Source organism: Palaemon carinicauda, chromosome 45, assembly GCF_036898095.1.
Source record: "Palaemon carinicauda isolate YSFRI2023 chromosome 45, ASM3689809v2, whole genome shotgun sequence".
Classification (NCBI taxonomy): domain Eukaryota; kingdom Metazoa; phylum Arthropoda; class Malacostraca; order Decapoda; family Palaemonidae; genus Palaemon; species Palaemon carinicauda.
In genome coordinates, this window is record NC_090769.1 from 719,391 (window position 1) to 739,262 (window position 19,872).

The following is a 19,872-nucleotide window of genomic DNA, read 5'->3' on the forward strand; positions in this document are numbered from 1 at the left end:
ACCTTTAACCCAGGCGCTTCTCAAGAATGAATAGACCACCCGCCAAATCCAAGGATGCGGAAGGCTTCTTAGCCTACCGTAACAACCATAAAAAAACAACAATAAAAGTATTCAAGAGAAAGGTTAAAAAGGTTATGGGATTAAGGGAATGTAGTGGCTGAGCCCTCACCTACTACTGCACTCGCTGCTACGAATGGTCCCAGGGTGTAGCAGTTCTCGTAAAGAGACTGGACATCTTTCAGATAAAATGATGCAAACACTGACTTGCTCCTCCAATAGGTTGCATCCATAATGCTCTGCAGAGAACGGTTTTTATTAAAGGCCAACGAAGTAGCTACAGCTCTTACTTCGTGGGTCCTTACCTTCAGCAATGCAAGGTCTTCCTCCTTTAAGTGAGAATGTGCTTCTCTGATCAGAAGCCTTATATAGTACGAAAGCCCATTCTTGGACATGGGTCTCGAGGGTTTCTTGATGGCACACCATAAGGCTTCTGACTGTCCTCGAATAGGTTTAGACCTCTTCAGATAATATTTGAGAGCTCTGACAGGGCAAAGAACTCTCTCTAGTTCGTTACCTACCATGTTGGAGAGGCTAGGTATTTCGAACGATCTAGGCCAAGGACGTGAAGGAAGCTCGTTCTTTGCTAGGAATCCAAGCTGAAAAGAACATGTAGCTGATTCGGTTGTGAAACCAATGTTCTTGCTGAAGGCATGAACCTCACTGACTCTCTTAGCTGTTGCAAGGCAAACGAGAAAAGCAGTCTTGAGGGTAAGATCCTTGAAGGAAGCTGACTGGAGAGGTTCGAACCTAGATGTCATAAGGAACCTTAAGACTACGTCTAGATTCCAGCCTGGAGTGGAAAGACGACGTTCTTTAGACGTCTCAAAAGACTTGAGAATGTCTTGAAGGTCCTTGTTGGAAGACAGGTCCAAACCCCTGTGGCGGAGGACTGAGGCCAACATGCTCCTATACCCTTTAATCGTAGGTGTTGAAAGGGATCTCTCATTCCTAAGATGAAGAAGGAAGTCAGCTATTTGGATCACAGAGGTATTGGTAGAGGATATTGAATTGGCTCTACACCAGCTTCGGAAGACCTCCCACTTAGACTGGTAGACTCTACGAGTGGAAATTCTTCTAGCTCTGGCAATCGCACTGGCTGCCTCCTTCGAAAAGCCTCTAGCTCTAGCGAATCTTTCGACAGTCTGAAGGCAGTCAGTCGAAGAGCGTGGAGGTTTGGGTGCAACCTGTCTACGTGTGGTTGACGTAGAAGGTCCACTCTTAGAGGTAGAGTCCTGGGGAAGTCGACTAGCCATTGAAGTACCTCTGTGTACCATTCTCTTGCAGGCCAAAGGGGAGCAACCAGCGTCAGCCGTGTCCCTTCGTGCGAGACGAATTTCTGCAGAACTTTGTTTATAATCTTGAACGGAGGGAATGCGTACAGGTCGAGATGGGACCAGTTCAGAAGAAAAGCATCCACATGAACCGCTGCAGGGTCTGGAACAGGGGAACAATAAAGCGGAAGTCTCTTGGTGATGGAGGTGGCAAACAGATCTATGGTAGGTTGACCCCACAAGGTCCAAAGTCTGTTGCACACACTCTTGTGGAGGGTCCATTCCGTGGGAATGACCTGATTCCTTCTGCTGAGGCGATCCGCTGAAACATTCATATCGCCCTGGATGAACCTCGTGACCAGTGTGAGGTTTAGACCTCTTGACCAAATGAGGAGGTCCCTTGCGATCTCGTAAAGGCTCCTCGAATGGGTCCCTCCTTGCTTGGAGATGTAAGCCAAGGCTGTGGTGTTGTCTGAATTCACCTCCACCACTTTGCCTAGCAGGAGGGACTTGAAGTTCAACAGGGCAAGATGAACTGCTAACAGTTCCTTGCAGTTGATGTGGAGTAATCCTTGTTCCTTGTTCCATACTCCTGAGCATTCCCGTCCGTCCAAGGTCGCACCCCAGCCCGAGTCCGATGCATCCGAGAAGAGATGAAGATGGGGGGTCTGGATGGCCAATGATAGACCCTCCTTGAGAAGGAGATTGTGCTTCCACCACCGGAGAGTGGTCTTCATCTCTTGGTTGATAGGGATAGAGACTGCTTCTAGAGTCGAGCCCTTGTCCCAATGAGCTGCAAGATGGAATTGAAGAGGGCGGAGGTGGAGTCTCCCTAGCTCGACAAACAGGGCCAGTGATGAGAGGGTCCCTGTGAGACTCATCCACTGTCTCACTGAGCAATTGCTCCTCTTCAGCATGCTCATGATGCACTCTAGGGCTTGGTTTATCCTGGGGGCCGATGGAAAAGCCCGAAAATCCCGACTCTGAATCTCCATTCCCAGGTACACAATGGATTGGGAGGGAATGAGTTGAGATTTCTCTATATTGACTAATAGACCTAGGTCTCTGATTAGATCTAAAGTCCAAGAGAGGTTCTCCAGACAACGACGACTCGTGGAGGCTCTCAACAGCCAGTCGTCTAGGTAGAGGGAGGCTCTGATGTTCGATAAGTGCAGGAATTTCGCTACATTCCTCATCAGATGAGTAAAGACCATAGGAGCTGTGCTTAGGCCAAAACACAGGGCTTGGAACTGATAGACAACCTTTCCGAAAACGAATCTCAGGAAAGGTTGGGAGTCTGGATGAATGGGAACGTGAAAGTATGCATCTTTCAAGTCCAACGAGACCATCCAGTCCTCCTGTCTGACCGCTGCTAAGACCGACTTGGTCGTCTCCATTGTGAACGTCTGCTTGGTGACATACTCGTTGAGAGAGCTGACGTCCAGCACCGGTCTCCAACCTCCTGTCTTTTTGGCTACAAGAAAGAGACGGTTGTAGAAGCCCGGGGATTGATGGTCCCGGACTATAACCACTGCCTTCTTCTGCACAAGTAGCGACACCTCCTGTTGCAATGCTAGCCTCTTGTCCTCTTCTTTGTAGTTGGGAGAGAGGTTGATGGGCGATGTGGTCAGAGGCGGTTTGAGGCAGAATGGAATCCTGTAACCGTACCTCAGCCAACTGACAGACTGTGCGTCTGCACCTCTCTTCTCCCAGGCTCGCCAGAAGATCTTGAGTCTGGCTCCTACTGTTGTCTGGAGAATCTGAGAGTCAGTGCTTTCCCTTAGATGTCCTGAGTCCTTTCCTAGACTTGCCCCTGTGAGAGTCTGGACGGGAGCTTCCTCGGCTGGGGGCTCTACCACGAAAGGGCGGTATGAACCTAGTGGCCGGGGTATCAGCCACTGGGGAGCGATAAGTCTTGGGGACAGAGGTGGTAACCTTAGACTTACGAGCCGATGAGGCTACAAGATCGTGCGTGTCCTTCTGTATCAGGGCAGCCGACAAGTCCTTAACTAGCTCCTCGGGAAAGAGGAACTTTGAGAGTGGAGCAAAAAGGAGTTGTGACCGTTGGCACGGTGTAATGCTGGCGGAGAGGAAGGTACACAGTTGTTCCCTTTTCTTCAACACCCCTGATACAAATAACGACGCTAGCTCACCCGATCCATCCCTGATGGCCTTATCCATGCAGGACATAATTAGCATGGCAGAGTCTTTGTCCGCAGGAGATGTTTTCTTGCTGAGGGCTCCCAGGCACCAGTCGAGAAAGTTGAACATTTCGAAAGCTCTGAACAACCCTTTCAGAAGATGATCCAGGTCTGAGAAGGTCCAACAAACCTTCGAGCGTCTCATCGCAGTCCTCCTAGGCGAGTCCACCAAGCCTGGTGCTTCCCCTGTGGCATACCAAACGCAACCTTTCGAAGCGAGCTTCGTTGGAGGGAACATGAAGGAAGTCTTGCCCAGGTGTTGTTTAGACTGAAGCCACTCCCCTAAGATCCTTAAAGCCCTCTTGGAGGATCTAGCTAGGACAAGCTTAGTATAGTTCGACTTAGCTTGTTGTACGCCTAGCGAAAACTCAGATGGAGGAGAGCGGGGAACAGCAGAGACGAAGTGGTCAGGGTAAAGCTCCCTGAGTAGAGCCAAGACCTTTCGAAAATCAATAGACAATGGAGAAAGCTTAGACTCCTCCACGTCTGATGAGGGATCAAGGTGTGCCTCCTCATCATCCGACACTTCATCAGCAGAGGGTAGCGAAGCGATAGGACCAGAATGCTGAACCGCAGAGTCAGAACGGGTAGGAACAATAACAGAGGTTTCCTCATCTTGAGGGAAAACCTGAGGCTCAGACTGCATAGGCTGAACAACAGACGAAGCAGAAGGCAGGCGCATGGGTGAAGGAGGTTGACTCCTAGCAAGAGTTGAACCCAAGGATTGCACAAGCTGAGCGGAGGACGGAGGCGGAGTAGTCCGTTCCTGTTCCTGTGAGATGAGTGGAGCATGAAGAGGTTGAGGCTGCGCAGAACAAGGTAAAGTTCTCGCAAGCTGAGGCTCCTGAGGCGCAAGTCCATGGTGTAGAGGAGCTTGCCTAGATGAGGGTTGAGCTCGCTGCAGCGATGGTTGAGCAGACAGACTCACGGAGGGGAGAGGTTGTTGTACCCCAACCGAGAGTTGCACCACTGGTGGAGCAGCAAGGGGAGGAGGAGGAAGAGTGGAATAACTCTCCTGATCCCAAAGCAAGGGTTGCCTTAAAGAAGGCTGAGGCTGAACAACACTGGGAACAGCAAACTCCGAAAGTGGCTCAACATCGTACGCCTGGCAGATGGTGCTGCGACCAGGCGGAGCAGGTGCAGGCTGGGCGAGCACAGGCGGAGCAGGTGCAGGCTGGGCGAGCACAGGCGGAGCGAGAACAGGTGGAGGGAGTGTAGGCGGAGGAGGAGGTGCAACACTCTCAGCCCGACACTCACGCATCAAGTCCGAAAGCTGAGCTTGCATGGACTGAAGCAGGGTCCACTTGGGGTCGGCAGAAACGATAACAGACTGAGGTAAAGTCACAGTCGGGGTCTGTATAGGCAGAACCTTACTCCTCTTGGGCGGAGTACAGTCGACCGATGACTGAGGCGAGTCGGAGCTGAGCCAATGACTACAACCTGGCTGAGCACTCGCTGACTGAACTCTACGTTTAAGCGGTCTCGAGATCTGAGACCAACGTTTCTTCCCTGCATGAAGATCAGCGGACGAGAAGACGGGCTCAATCGTCTGCAGGTGGGAGTGACGGTCTAAGGAAGACACGCCCGCAACCACCGAGGATAATTCTGTGCGCCTAACAAGGCCTGTCGAACCCTTAAGCCCTTCGACATTGCTTCTCCCCTGGGCATGGGAGCTTGCAAGAGGTCCCGGACTGGGAGGACGACTGGCTCGCACAGAAAAATCCTCACGCACCACACTGGCACCACTAGCACTTGGCACTGCACAGACACTAGCACTCGTCACAGCACTGGCACTATTTCCACCCACTGCACTCTTGACCTTCAGTTCTTTAACCTCGGCCATCAGAGACTTATGGTCACTTACCACTGATTCTACTTTATCTCCTAAAGCCTGAATAGCACGCAAAACAGTTGACATATCAGGCGGAGGGCACACAGTAGGTTCGGGGGTAGCCACTACAGGGGTAGGAAAAGGTAGGGGATCATGAGGTGAGGAAAACATAGAAGAGTGAGAAGAACTTCTCCTAACTCTACCTCTCTCTAACTTAGATGAATATTTTAAAAGACGGACAAAATCCAATTCCGAAAGTCCGGCGCACTCCTCACACCGATTTTCTAATAGACAGGGCCTGTCCCTACAGTCAGAACAAGCGGTGTGAGGATCTACCGAGGCCTTCGGAATACGCCTATTGCAAGACCTACATCGTCTATGGGAGGGAGCTTGCGAAACGTCAGACATCTTGTTTCAAAGAGTTAGTCAAAGGGTGATCCAAAAACAAGCAAAAATTCATTAACCGTTAATCAGTATTTATATAAAAGCTATCTAGCTAATATAAAAAGGATTCCAGTATGCGACAGCCGTTAATCTAAGAGAATACTTCACCAAATATCCATGAATAAACTCGAAGACCATGAGCGTATCCCAGAACGTCTAGCCGGAAGCACGACAGAGGAATAATTGAGGAGGTGTCAACAACAAATGATTGAGTACCTGGCCACAGGTGGCGCTGGTAAGTACACCCCCTTCTAGTATTGTGATAGCTGGCGTATCCCTCCATAGAATTCTGTCGGGCAACGGAGTTGACAGCTACATGATTATCGGGTAAGTTTAATATTGAAAATTTATCAATAGAGTGTTGGATTTTTCTCTCAACCATTGCCATTCTAGTGCCAGCAAATGATATTGAGAGATCATCCACAAATAATGTTGAGAGAACATCCTGGGGAATGGCTGAGGATATCCCATTAATTGCTAGAGCAAAAAGGGTTACACTCAGCACACTACCCTGAGGAACTCCTTCTTCCTGGCACTTACTCTCTGATAGAGTTTCCCCCACTCTCACTTGAAAACCTCTACGTGAAAGAAATGCCTTAATAAATAGTGGCAGCTCTCCTCTCAATCCCAATTCATGAATGGTTTTAAGAATACCATATCTCCATGTGGTATCATATGCCTTTTCAAGGTCAAAAAATACTGTAACATGGTGCTGTTTGGAAGCAAAGGCTTCACAAATAGAAGACTCAAGTCGTATCAACACATCAGTCGTTGAGTGCATTTTTCGGAATCCACATTGAATCGGTGATAAAATACCTTTCTTTTTAAGGTACCATATCAGCCTTGCATTGACCATCTTCTCCATGATTTTACATAAACAAGATGTCAATGCAATAGGACGATAGTTTGCTGCTAAAAACTTGTCTTTACCGGGTTTTAAAAAGGCTAAAATAATGGCTAGTTCCCAAACATTTGGGTAACTATGATCATGCCATATTCTATTAATAATGCTTAAAATAAATAGCTTTGTATTAAAATGTACATGTTTAATCATTGCTTATGGAATTCCATCGGGTCCAGGGGCTGTATCGTTGCAATGAGAAAATGTGGAATCAAATTCTCTTTCAGTGAAAGGAGAATTATACGACTCTTCCCTTCTTGTTGCAAAATTTAAAATTTTCTTTTCTTCAGTGCTCCTATACTGGTGACCAGGGGCTCCTTCACACTTGCTGGATACATTTGAAAAATGATTAGCCAGGGCATTGCTAACTTCATTTGCTTCAGTTACATACTGGCCATTCACCTTCAACACTGGTGGTGGGTTGGGGGTGAATTTGCCAGCTATCTTTTTTACTTTCCTCCACACAGAAGATGGTGGTGTTCTACTGTTAATGGAGGAAACAAAAGACATCCATGACTGGTGCCTTGCTTCTTTCATGGCACGACGGAACTGTGCTCTACATTTCTTGTACATAGTTAAATTCTCATCAGTTCTGCGTCTACGCAATCGTGTTAGAGATCTTCTTGTGGCTCTGTGGAGTGCAGTTAGTTCTGAAGACCACCACGGGACTGGTCGTCGTTTGAATAACCCTGTTGTTTTGGGAATTGAATTGACTCCTGCTGTATGAAAAGTTCCATTCAGTAGGTCTATGGCATCATCAACACTTTCAAACTGTTCCACTCATCAAAGCAGGCAGCAATAAAGGATGTATGAACATCCCCGCCGGGGCTACAATGGATGTAAAAACATCCAAGCCATAGGAGAAAAGAAAAGAAAAAAATAATAAATATATATGTACATAATATATACACACATATAATGAGGGAAATTGTTCTCATAGAGTTTGGAAAGCAAGACTAAAGAAAGTTTGTGAAATTTGGATAAGGTTGAAGTAATATTGAGAAAAAGAAAAAGGTAAAAAGAGAAATTTAGATTCGAACTGGGGGAGCAATTTCCCCAAGTTCGAGAGCCCTCTTGCCTGTCACCAAGTTTCAGCACGGGAATGAAATGCCGTGCTAAAGCTCAATGACTTCATCAAGGCATTCTCTCATTAAGAGGGTCAATTGAGAGGAACAAGGATCATTTGACTATCAAGCAAAAGGGCAACTCCCATGCGATTGCGAGTGCCCAAGAGGTCGCTTAACAATGGAACATTTCAAGAGGATCACTGTCGTCATAAGATTGGTTGCAAGCAACTGCTTCTGTAAAATCAGGATGAAACCTTGCCCTCCAACTGCCCTCGCTAGGATGGGAGTTGGTCGTACATGTCTGTCCATGGACCGGTAAACACTAGAGTAACCAGCGATCTCTAGAGGATAAAAGCATTACAGAAAACATTCCAGGCTGATAGCTGTCAAGCAAACGATCGGTTGCAAGCAACTATTTCCAATAGACAAGATTGAGACTGTGTGCCTAAGTCAGGTTACTGACCAATAAACACACAGAAAAATTTCCTCTATAGAAGGTATATGTTCCCCTCAATCTTATGGCAGGAATCCCATGTTTTAGGTACCCTCGGGCAGGCCAAAGACTGGGGGGCAACCTGGATGGTTTGTTGCAACCGAACTCCATCAGTTAACATCGATAAATAATTGTAAATGAGCCCTCCTCCTTCCTGGTGATAGGTATAGCTAAGAAAAGAGGTAGATGCTTCCCGATTGAATTAACTGGAATAAGCTCCGATTGTTCCCTCTCAAGGGAACAGACTCGCTTTGTATAGTTTTGAAGTCTAAGTACTTTTGATACTTACATGTATGATCCATAGATATTAGGGAGGGCTTGACTGGGATGGAGGAGGAGCCCACTTGAGAGCAGACTTCCTATGTCTGGGGTTCATGGAAAGGCAGTGGTTCTTGTAGAACCTGACTTTTCTCAGGAGATACAACATTGGCTGATAGAGAGAGCTAATGATGCATTGGAACAAGATTCTAATTTGTCTGGATCCAGGCATCAATTGGCTTAACCCAAGATTGTCCTTTACATACAAAGGAACGTCAGTAGGTTCTGCATGATGGTAACTTGCCCTTGCTACTCTTCACGAGCGTACATCCATGTGCCCACTTGGCTAGCACATGCAACTGGTGAAACGAACAGCCTTCGTTGGCAGTAGTAGCTCACCAGCTCACATGTGAATGTGTCAAATCACAAATGCCTTGCCTTAGGGTAAGTGATCGTACATTAGCTTAAGCATCGTGAACGCATTTGTGTTTGTCAATGTGCAACATAATTGCTCAAAAGGAGTTGATCGTTCACGAGCAGTAGCATCATGAACATGTTCGCAAGCATGCATGCACCCACGAGAAGCTCATGCAGCTGGCAAAGAGAGAGTGTGTTGAAGCTCACCTGTAAGCAAACACTTATCTGCCATCGCTTGTGAACATAAGAGCAAGCTGATTCTATCCCGTTAAGAGTAGAGGCTTGGGCCAATAACCACGAACGGTTATATTTCATGAGACTCGTTATACCCTGAGGCAGAGATAGAAAGGGGTCAGACGCCAAGACCATGTGTGTGCTCCAAAGAGCTCTCTATCCCATAGGGAGAAGATGTCTGAGGCAATAAATCCCAAGAATTATGTCTCAAGAATGGTCGTAAACCAGGAGAATGATGGTGAGAGGCGGTTAATGTAACCAGTCCGCAGGCATTAACATGAGGGTGCTTCAAAGAGCTCTATATCCAGTAAGGAGTGGATATCTGTGACAATAACCCAGCAAGGTTATGTCTCATGAGACTTGTTGTGCACTGGTGAGTTGATGGTGAGAGGCGGCAGCCACAAGAAATCTGAAGGTATCTCCATCTGTGGCAATAACCTCGAAGGATTATGTCTCATGAGCCTTGTTGTAGCAAGATCTGGCTCATAAAGGTGAGCACGCATGCATAAACCGAAGTAGCGTTTGTCAGAACCTCTATATGGAGACGTGAGGGAGTAGTGCGCAGGCCGTTGTCAACAAGAGGAGTTAGCCCGTGCATTTCACTAATGCTTAGTGACTGGGTGCACAATACTGCAAAAGACTCTCCCACATGACTAGGGTCTGTGCGTTCACTTGCAAAAGCTGCACGAGATGAAGCATGAACTCTCATCAGCGCTCCCGCAGGAGGTTGGCGAGTAGCCTTGCATGCTCCTTTAGGAGGATGCACAAGCTCGGATGGTGGCAAGCAAGGCTCAGAAAGCTTTCCTGCGTGCAGACGCACAGACGAAAAGGCAGGCTCTTCCCCGTAAGGGAAGGAAGCCCCAAGTGGAGTTCCCGAATGGCCTATCTTCACAAAGCTCAGAGAGCTTTCTTGTGCCTGTCGTGAAAGGTGTTGGTCACAGGCATCACCATCTGCGGCAATAACCCTGAAGGGTTATAGCTCACAGGACCCGGAAGAGGCACCAACCACAAGCGGTCGGCAGACATCGCCATCTGCGGCAATAACCCTGAAGGGTTATCACTCACGAACCTCGTTGTGCACTAAGGGCACAAAGGGAGATGCGTTGACTGACATGCATCACCATCTGCAAGAATAATTTTGAAAGGGTGTAGATCATGAGACTTTTTGTGCACTAGGGGTACGATGGGAGAGCTGGCAACCACAAGCGGTCAGCATAAATCACCATCTAGGTGCTCCAAAGAGCAAATACTCCAAAGAGCTGGAAAGAGACATTGATGAATCAAGCATTTGTTTCCAAAACCCCGATGAGGGCTGACCACACAGGTGAGGAGGGCCTTGCTCGTGAACAAGAAAGGTGCACAACACTGGGTGGAGAAGCTGATGCTTCTTATGCTGCAAGACCTCAACGCATTGAGTGAACTCAGGTTGAGGGTGCGCCACGTAATCAGCAAGTATAGAAGTCTGACAGTGGTCAGCTTCTGGGTCATATCCAAAGGATCACCTGACTGGTGGTGACTGGTAGTCTGCAACTGCTCATGTTTATGCATTGGATCTGCATGAACGAATGGAAGAGCAGATATAAAGGGTGCTGAAACTAAGTTCACAAGAAGCTCTGGAGGGTCACCCAGAATCTTGGATGGGAAGACCATGAATAACCCCTGGGAAGGCAGCTGCGCCCTCCGACTGTTCCCTTAACTGTAACATCTCCAAAGGCTGTTCCTTAACCCTGGATAGGTACGATGGGTCGTTCGCGACCCCGAGCGTCAAAAAAAACAGGTTTTTCTCACGTGACTCACCCCCGTGACTGAATTTGTGGGTGATCGACCTGCAGGAGATGTCTCCCCTACACGCTCTAGTAGTGTCCAGATGTGCATTGCTGTAGCTGTACTCCTTCCCCGATTTCTGAGACGCGTCGGGGTCGAGCGCGACCGAGTTTACCCTTCTAAGGTAGTTTGCATAATTATCAAAGTTATTACGTATTATGAAATTGTCGTAGAATGGTGCAACTTGTATAGGTTATCAGTTGTGGAAAGTCTTGGTGGATTGTTTGGCTACCATGTGCATGATTTTTTTTTTAGTTAAAATGTCGTTCATCACCACGAGGACCATTTTACCGCGAGTGCCCCTTTTTCATTTTTTTTGCCAAGTCATTTTTCCGTTAGATATTGCCAAATAGTGTCGTAAAACTTTTGCTTGTTTAGTGTTGGAAAGTGTGTCTAGATGATCTGGCTACCCATGCATGACTTTGTTTTTGTCAGATACGACGTAGTTATTGGTATATTGGGTATTTAACTGCGGTTACCAATTTCTGTATTTTTTCAATATTTGTAAAAATTACTACGTAGTAAGGAATTGCCGTATATTATTCATTTTTTGTTCATGTTTATGTGTTAGAAAGTGTGCCTTGATGGTTGGACTAACACGTGCATGTCTTTTTTTTTATCTGAGATGCCGTATATTAGAATGTCGGGCATTTTACCGCGAGTACCCCTTTTTCATTTTTTTTCAAAGTCATTTTTCCGTAAGATATTGCGAAATAGTGTCGTAAAACTTTTGCTTTTTTAGTGTTGGAAAGTGTGTCTAGATGATCTGGCTACCCATGCGTGATTTTGTTTTTGTCAGATACGACGTAGTTATTGGTATATTGGGTATTTAACTGCGGTTGCCAATTTCTGTTTTTTTCAATTTTTGTAAAAATTTACTACGTAGTAAGGAATTGCCGTATATTATTGATTTTTTTTTCATGTTTATGTGTTAGAAAGTGTGCCTTGATGGTTGGGCTAACACGTGCATGTCTTTTTTTTTATCTGAGATGCCGTATATTAGAATGTTGGGCATTTTTCCGCGAGTGCCCCTTTTTATTTGTTTTGCATTTTTTTGCTTAGTCATGTTACCGTAAGGAATTGGCAAGTAGTGTCGCAAAACTTATATTTTTATAGTGTTGGAAAGTGTTTCTAGATAATCTGGCTACCCATGCCTATTTTTTTTTTAGCCAGATATGGCGTATATATAAGTATGTGTTCGATTTTCCTGTGATTGCCATTTTTTCGTTTTTTCCCATTTCTTTCAAAATTACTACGTACTAAGGAACTATCACAGAGTAATGATTCATTTATATGTTTATTTGTCGGAAAATGTGCCTTGATGGTTTGCCTAGCACGTGGCTGAAATTTTTTTTTTCTGAAATGCCGTATATTAGAATGTTAGCCATTTTTCCACGAGTGCCCCTTTTTATTTGTTTTGCATTTTTTCGCTTAGTCATGTTACCGTAAGGAATTGGCAAGTAGTGTCGCAAAACTTATATTTTTATAGTGTTGGAAAGTGTTTCTAGATGATCTGGCTACCCATGCCTATCTTTTTTTTAGCCAGATATGGCGTATATATAGGTATGTGTTCGATTTTCCGGTGATTGCCATTTTTTCGTTTTTTCCCAAGTCTTTCAAAATTACTACGTACTAAGGAACTATCACAGAGTAATGATTCCTCTAGATGTTTATTTGTCGGAAAATTTTGTTTACTTTTTTTTTGATTGAATATCATCAAATTTTTTTAGCTAAAATATTATATTGTTTTACATTTTTTTTTTTTCGATTTTATTTCCCTTCAAAAAATTCTTTTTGGGTCAGAATTTCAATTTTATAGTCGTAAAATAATCGACAATTATCCAGCAACCCACCATACAATTTTTATGCATATCCAATAATAATTAGATTAGTAAATAACACCTTGAAATTGACATACCCTTCCTACATTTCAAGTGGCAGATTAGGGAGTCTGAGTCAGTGTGGTTGGCGGCCATTTTGTGGACATATCCGAAGCGTAAGCTGCCCTATCTATATACTGTATATTCTTGTTCCCTATAGAATTTGTGATATTTTGGTATATTTTTACCTGCATAAATATCATATTATATATTAAATATATGTATTTTTTTACGAAATTTCTAAGTACTCAAAAAATTACCTTTAGATATGGCCCCTGATATAAATGTAATTTACAAAATAATGAAGATTTTTTTACATATTTCTATTTTAGGATAACATATGTTTATTCCCTAAAAAAATTAGCCACTTCCTATTTCATTTGGGTACCCAAAAAAATTCATGAAATTTGGACAAATTTTTTTGGCCAAAAAAAGTTACTCTTTTTTTCTCATTTCAGATCTTCACCTCCATGGGTCTGACTTCATCCAAAATACATCAAGATGTGTCCTAAACATTCAAGAATCAATTCCTAAAAGGATTTGTGTATATATGTATAAACTTTTTTTTTATGAATTTTTATGTCAGGTCTTTTTTTTTTCTACTTAATTTTTTAAAATATTTATAATAAATAGTTTTTCTGCAGATGAGTAGTATTCATCTTTACAGTTGTTTTAAGCATTCCTTGAAGTTTTTTTTGGCAAAAGAAAAAAGGAGGTTACTGCAAAAACTGATTTTTCAAGAATTTTTTTTGGCGTCGGGGTCGTTCGCGTCCGAGTACACCCTTAAAGGGGTGTCCGAGGAGCGTACCTATCCAGGGTTAAAGGGGAGACCCAAAAGCCATAAAGAAGGAGAGTTGCGCATGCGGCAACGAGAGAGAGAGTTCCCCAGTAAAGGGGAAGTGACAGTTTCTGCACCTTAGAGTTGTCCAGGGTTCAGTCGATCACCAGTCTTACCCATTCGTCCATCGGAAGAGAACTAACAAGCAGAGAAAACGCGGAGGGAATGAGACACCGAAGTAAGAAGTTGGGAGTACTTCTCCTGTCATCTACTGAACTGCTCTCACTGGAAGGATGACTGAATACACCCTGAAAAAGTAAATAACCATTGATGTAAATAGACAATTTTATGTAAAGAGCTGACAAGGGGAGAGACATGCAGCACACTTCACTCTACAGAGCCAAAAGCAAAAGTGACGTCATATAACCCACTATACCCCGCTAATTAGCGGCAGACTGTTATACTAGTTTCAGCTTTGCCCAAAGTATTATATCCATGGTAAAGATCAAGAGAGTTTGTATTAGGTGGAACACAGGGACTTTAGCAAACATAACCACACACACATTACCCAAGCTATGACTCTAGGTCTTTCTCTTTACTTACCAATGGGTTTCAAATGCCTGGAATAGCTTGTCTGATCCTAAAACTGTTTCACATGCAAACTTATAATAAAAACATTGGCCCATGTAACAAATAGCAATTTCTCCTTACCAAAAATTAAGAGGTCGAAGCCTGATGTCTTTCAGTAGCTACGGGACTATTTATTGGAGTCCATTTTCTACTATCAGGTGAAGGTATAATGCAGTTGCTTCTAGCATGAAGTTGTGGAGCTGCCCGTGCTTCTTGTTCTGTTGAATTAATATATTTGTATAAATGTAACAGTCAAATATAAAAAAAAATGGTATAAAATTGACATTAAAGATACTTTTTACCTGGTGAATGAACATATATAGAGGGGATTAAAACATGACTCTTTTACTCCTAAACAGAGAACATATCTCCCACCATATCTAATCATAACCAATTACCCACTCCAGCTTAATTTAATGTATAAATTAAATCCCCATGTGGGATCATTAAGAAGTATTTGGTCTCCTGCTCTATGCCACCATACATCTACACACCAGACAAGGGTCTTCCTCAATTGTATTTTTACTCCTGACCTTTGATTTATTCACTGAAATGCTAATGGCAGCCACAAGAAAAGGCGCTTAGATAGCAAGTAGGAAAAATATTTGGTTCATGTATTTGGCTATAAATTAAAGTATCATATATTTACCCTTCTATTCTATATTTACTGCACTAAGTAAAAGCTCAAATATGACAATGTAGGGTAGGGTAGGGTAGGGTAGGGTAGGCAAGGTAAGCTAAGGTAAGGTAAGGTTTATGTTATGTTGTCAGGGTAGGGTAGGGTAGGGTAGGGAAGGGTAGGGTAGGGTAGCATAGATAAGGGTAACTAAAGGTAGGTATAGTAAGGATAGGTATGGTAAGAGTAGGTAAGCACAGGTATGACGTATAGTAAGAGTTAGTTAAGTAAAGGTAAGGTAATGTAAGGTAAGGTAAGGTAAGGTAAAGTAAGGTAGGGTAGGGTAGGGTAGGGTAGGGTAATGTAAGGGTAGGGTAGGGTAGGGTAGGGTAATGTAAGGGTAGGGAAGGGTAATGTAAGGGTAGGGTAGGGTAGGGTAGGGTAGGGTAGGGTAGGGTAGGGTAGGGTAGGGTAGAGTAGGGTAGGGTAAGGTTAGGGTAGGGTAGGGTAAGGTTAGTGAAGGGTAGGGTAAGGTAGGCTAGGGTAGGGTAAGGTAGGCTAGGGTAGGGTAAGGTAGGCTAGGGTAGGGTAAGGGTGGGTTAGCTAAGTTAAGGTTAGGTGATGTACGGTAAGGATAGGATAGCTAAGGTAAGGGTGTAAGGTAGGGTAAGGTAAGGGTAGGGTAAGCAAGGGTAGGGTAAGCAAGGGTAGGGTAAGGTTAAGTTTGGGTAGGGTAAGGATAAGGTAAGAGCAGGTAAAGTATGAGTAGGTAAGAGAGTAGGCAAGGTGAAGGCAGGCAAGGTAAGAGTAGGTAAGGTCAGGACAGGCAAAGTATGTACTGTATATGTAAATTATGTGTGGGTAAAGTATGGTTAGGAAAGGTAAGATTAGATAAATTATGGGTATGAAAGGTAAGGGTAGGTAATGTGAGAGTCATTAAGGTTAGATGAGGTAAGGTAGGATAAGATAAGGTAAGGATAGGTAAGGTAAGGATAGGTAAGGTAAAGTGAGGTTAGATAAAGTAAGGGTAGGTAAAGTGAGGTTAAGTAAAGTAAGGTTAGGTAAAGTGAGGTTAAGCAAGGTAAGGTAGTTAAGAAAAGGGTATGTAAGGTAAGAATGGGTATGATAGGGGCAGGCTAAGTGAGGTTAGGTAACTACAACATAAACAAGAGAGAGTATTTTGTAATTTTATTTTCGTAATTATGCTCAGTGGATTTTGAGAAAGCATTTGATAGCATTTCACGTAGTATGCTAAAAAATATATGAGGCACTATGGGATACCAGAAAAGTGTGTAAACCTGATAATGGTTATGCATAAGTGGAACTTGATGGTAGTCTTACAGATACATTTGAGGTCAAGACTGGAGTACTACAGGGTGGAATACTATCCCATCTGTTGTTTATCATGGTGATTGACTATGTTATGAACAAGGTAATGTAAGGAATGAATAATGGCATTCACTGGAAAGGGGATCAGAGATTATGTGATCTTGAATACGCAGATGATATAGTTCTAATTGTTTCTACAATGGTTGAAATACAGGAAATGATTGATAGGTTAGTAATGGAGGGGAGAAAGATTGGATTGGTGATCAACTCGAGAGAGACAGAGATCATGCATATTACAGGGCAATATAACAGTAACAAAACTACTTTTTCTTATAGAAAAAATTACGCTCTCTTTGAAAATGACACTCGTTCTCGTCACAAATGAATAGTTTCAGAAATATATATATATATATATATATATATATATATATATATATATATATATATATATATATATATATATATCTATGTCCTACAGTAATGGGGGACCCCCAGTGGGAACTCGGGGTTTTGGGTGGGGAAAACATACTGGGGAAATGATGTATAGCTGTAAAACAAGCATTTTCTTCTCTATACATTACCTTCTTGGATTTATAATAACCGGAGGAAAAGACAAAACAGTATAACTATAAACTTTGGGGCGTCGTTGAAAAAATACAGTAACCAGTGCTGCCAATGCCTGATGTAGAACAAATGTTAGCATTCCATGCTAACATTAGCACACTCACGTACGTACATTCGTACATACCAGTTTTCGATCTTCTGCGCAAAAACCCCGCCTCCCTACGTAGAAACTTTTCCCCCACCAATAGGATTTCTTCTTCCCTAACCGTGAAATGTAACTCTCCGTCTCTCTACCAGCTCTGTTCAAGTCTATTACACGATTACTTATGTAATATCCCCGTATACATATTACTTTTGACCCTAGAATTACTCGTTTTATTATCCTAAACCTTATAAAATCAACTCATTTTATATTCCCATTCAATATTATTTATCATACATCGCATTTTATCTTCCTATATTGGTTTTATTCCTTTTGTTATTTCTTTGTCACAGCCCAGATTTCACATAAATACTTGCTCTATACAAGTTTCCCTATCCAGTTCATTCATGTTTACCCAGTAGACTCCGTTGTTTTCCCATTAACCAGTCACGATCTTATACGTATTCAAATTTTACACAAGGGGGTTGTCAGTTAATATTTCCCTACCCCCTTCCTTTAACTCTTTAAATGGTCTATTCATACCCCTTCCACCAAATCCTTTTCGCTGGAAACCTTTGTCCTTGTAAGGTGTACGTCATTTCAAGTGAGATTTATTTTTTCGTATTTTGCCATGGAGGAAGTTATAGAAACTTGTAACGGCTGCAGTATTCCATACCTAAAAGCATTTCCTAAATTCCATGGTGATTTTTATGATTCTTCATCCAATGTTGATAATTTCCTTAAAGTACACGATGTAATTCCTCACCGTTTACAGTGTCCCAAGTGCCGTTTCCTCTTATCTTACGTGTTTTATTGTAATACCGAAACCAAGATACCTAAAACCAAAAAGAAACGTCGGTGTCGTTATACCGTTACTTCTTATAAAGGTACATTTTTAGGAAAAAGTCGCCTACCCCCATGGGAGATATTATTTAAAGTTAAGCCATCAGTCTCACCCTCCCGTGTCCCGCACGTTTCGACGTCCCCTTCATAACGGTAAGTCATTCAACAAAAGTCATTATATGTGTTTTGTGACCTGTTAACTTCTAGGTTAGGTTAGGTGGGTGTGTTAGGTTCTGTACCCTTTTTGTACCTTTTTATATAGTGTAAAGTGTATAGGAACAATTCATTAAAATACACATGATAATATTACCGTAGCATTGCTACCGTTAGCAATGCCTTTGTAACGTTGTTAACAGTGTATAATTGGTAACGTTCCTTATTTTAACATTCCTAGTATATACGAGAGTTTTGTGACCTGGGAACCCCTAGGTTAGGTTAGGTGGGTTTGTTATGTTCTGTACCCTTTTTGTAATTTTTATATATTGTGTAACTGGTAATATTACCGTAACAGTCCCAGGCATCGTTGATAACACTGTATCATTGGTAAAGCTGCTAATGTTATCGTTCGCAGTACATTCGTGAGTGAAGTGACACCGTTGAACAAGTGTTTATATTTAAATATTTTAACAACACATATGACAACAGAGGTTATATTTAGCCATTTTAACAGGAAATATATGTTTTCCTGTAGAAAATGACGTGATTTAACCGTTTTTCACCCTCATTTCATCCGTAATAACAGCAACCAATTCGGCAACTTAAAAGTTAGTCGAATTGGTTGATGTGTTTGTTTGCAGTTAAAATGAAGGTCAAATTCGGTTAAATCACGTTATTTACTATAGGAAAACATATATTTTCTGTTAGAAATCACACCCTGTAATACAATACAACTTTACCAAGGAACCATCATTACCAGCAATGGATCACTAGTTACAGAATTCAAGGAGACATTAAAGAGGGCAGAGCAAGCAATGGCCAGGCTAAAACAGTTTGAAGGTCAAATGGAATAACAAACTGCATCAAAATCCTAATATACATTTCACTTGTAAGATCGATATCAACTTGTGGGCACCAGTCGTGGTACAGCACTGTAACAACTGATGTAAAATTTCTTGCCTTTGAAAATACAGCATTGAGAAGGATTTTAGGAATCAATGGCAGCAGCAATAGTAAAGGCAGCAGCTGTAACAAAGGCTGCAGGAGATTGCACATGAGAATTGGGTTGAATTGAGAGACGGTACAGGAAAGAGACATATGACTCTAATTCACCGTGGCCCTATGATCCTATGGCTTCCAGAGCATTAAGATAATTTGGTTTGCTTTATTGCCTTATTAAATCCTATTTCAAAAACGCCCAAAGATACGCCCTACGCAAATCTGTACCGTTAAGTATACTCTAAGGGTAGGCCTAATCTAGCATGAAGTTGCTTGGTCTTGAAAGAAATATAGGCCTACGTTAAGATACACTTCTATCAGGCTAATCTCACACCAAGAATAAAAGACAAACATTAACTGTAAAATTGAATATCATGAAATTATTGAGCATTACCTTCACAGTAAATGAAACAGAAGAAATTCCTTGGAACTCACTTGGTGCAGTGTTGCCACTTGCCAGTAGGGTTAGTGTAAAAATTCCTAAAACTCATGATAAAAAATCCCCATTTTCACAAATATATTTTCTTCTGGTCACGTAGGGTTTAGTAATATACTGCATATAAGTGCAAGATAACTAATTGCAACAATATAAATGTTTTTTTTCTTCGTAGAAATTGGTACAGAATATCTCCATCAGACATCCAAAATCCCCAAATCTAGGGATAAATTCCCGTATCTGGCAACACTGACTTGGTGACTTCGAGAATCTCGAGAAAAAATATGATATAGTTTCGTATCTACGATTTGCTCCTGTAAATTACAAAATAATACTAATTCTTTTTATAAACCATGGACAGTACATTAAACGTGGAATTATATTTTATAACTTAATTATGAATAGTAACAAGAAAGTTGACTGACAAGCGTTTCCTTATTCTGTTTAAGGACTGATTTTCTAGTCCTATAAATGGACTACATTATCTAATAATTAATT

General features: G+C 42.6%; 1 long non-coding RNA gene across 1 annotated transcript in view; it reads right to left on the reverse strand.

Moving 5' to 3' along the window:
- The window catches only part of LOC137634822 (uncharacterized), a 31,375-nt gene extending 16,874 nt beyond the window's left edge, over positions 1–14,501 (reverse strand). Inside the window, exon 1 of the long non-coding RNA XR_011042579.1 lies at positions 14,371–14,501. This is a non-coding gene — a long non-coding RNA (uncharacterized lncRNA). The remainder of the gene's footprint in view (positions 1–14,370) is intronic.
- Between the last annotated feature and the right edge of the window lie 5,371 nt (positions 14,502–19,872).